Raw genomic sequence first — 1,673 nt, 5'->3', positions numbered from 1 at the left:
AGCAGCCGGGGAGCAGCAGCAGCTCCTTCCTTGCAGTTGAGTCGCTCGCTGCTGGGGGGGGGCGTGGGAGACGGGGAGCATGCTTGGCCAGTCCAGGCTCCGAAGTGCGGTGGCGTTGCCCTTCAGGGGCGGCTGCTGCTGCTGCCATTCCCGGGTGCCAGCGCGCGCAGAGAGGCGAGGGGGAGGCGGCGGCGGAGCTGGGTTTGCCAGGGTGGCGTCCTTCCCATGCCAGGCGCCCTAGCTCACGCGGCCCCCTCTCGTCCCCGCGGAACGCTGCTGCCTCGGCGGGTCCGCGCCAGGGCTGCCTTCTCCAGCTGCTTGCCTCCCGCCTGGAGCCCGGCACCCGGGTGCGTCTCCTGGAGGAAGGAGAGCCCCACCGCAAACTTCTCGCCAGGCAGGACAACTTGTGGGAATGGCGGCGAGGAAGAAGCCTCCGCTCCCCCGCCTGCCTGCCTGCCCGTCTCGACTCTTCCCAAGACAACCTGCTGCTGCTGCTCCCTCCCTCTTTCCTTCCCTGGCCCCGCGCCTCTGACCTGCGCGTGCACTTCCCCAGCCGGCTGAGACGAAGGAGAGGGGGAGCCTCCCCATATTCCTCCACTGATTATTCAGCTGGCAGCCAGGAAGGAAGGCACGCGCCAGGGGCTGCAGAGTAGGGGAGTCCCGGAGGGCGCAACCACCAAGCGCCCGCCTCTGCTCCCTCACAAACTGCCATGGTGGTGGCGGCGGCAGTGGTGGGGGTGCAATTTGGCACCCCTGAGGGCCGGCGCGCCCTAGGTGAGCCCCTAGCTCGCCTAGCGGGCGAGCCGGCCCTGACTACAGAGCCCTTAGAGTTGAACTCAGTGGCATTGAATGTGGTGTGAAAGGTATGGCTCAAGACACTACCGGTTTTTTTTTAACACTGATCCTTGTATACAAATTGAATCCTCACTGCAAATTTGCATGAGGTTTATATTTAACAAAGTTGTGAATTTTCAGAGACTTGTAGCACTTTCTCAGAAAATGCAGTGCATTCCTAAAAAACTTCCCCTACAAAATTGGGACCTCTCCTCTTTTCTTACAAAGAGAAGAGGAGAGATTCTACTGGTCTCTGCATAGTGCTGAAGCCTGAACTACTTTAAAAAAGGTGATCCCCAGTGTAATACACAGCTTGCAACAGGAGCTAATGTGGTTGCTGTCAACAGAGGCAATCTATACTACAACACAGTTTGTGGAGTGTGATCATCCTCTTTTCTTGATCAGTAAACTATCCAATCATCTCTAAATAAACAAATGGACTTGGGTTCTGTCCAAAAATCATACAATGGTCAAAACAGTGATACTAAAATTACTACAAATAATTTGTTTGCCTGTGTAACTGTTAGCAATATGATGGCAGGGTAGACTTTGTGAAGAAGAAATTCCAGTGATACAGCAACGACATTGTCATTGAGACGTTTATACCTTTGGTTTCCACCTGCCTCAATTCAAATGGTAGGGATCTTGGAAATCTGTGTTCTTCATAGTGCTGCACTTTAGGCAAAATGTTTACCTCTGTTCAATTCCCACTGAAAAAGATCAGCAAAATGGGAAGATCCATTTAATGTCTGTGAGTATGAGCCATTTTGAGAAGAGACCTAATCTTCATTTCAGCTCAGCCTTACTTATTATTGTTTAACTTTATGTGCACTGGCAAT

At 53.4% G+C, this 1,673-nt stretch overlaps 1 protein-coding gene across 1 annotated transcript in view; it reads left to right on the top strand.

Moving 5' to 3' along the window:
* SH3BGRL2 (SH3 domain binding glutamate-rich protein like 2) overlaps positions 1-1,673 on the top strand; it is a 52,170-nt gene that overhangs the window by 21,504 nt on the left and 28,993 nt on the right. The window lies entirely within an intron of this gene.

Source organism: Gekko japonicus, unplaced genomic scaffold (genome assembly GCF_001447785.1).
Source record: "Gekko japonicus isolate JY-2015 unplaced genomic scaffold, Gekko_japonicus_V1.1 scaffold3243, whole genome shotgun sequence".
NCBI lineage: Eukaryota > Metazoa > Chordata > Lepidosauria > Squamata > Gekkonidae > Gekko > Gekko japonicus.
This window is presented reverse-complemented; position numbering and strand designations above follow the sequence as displayed.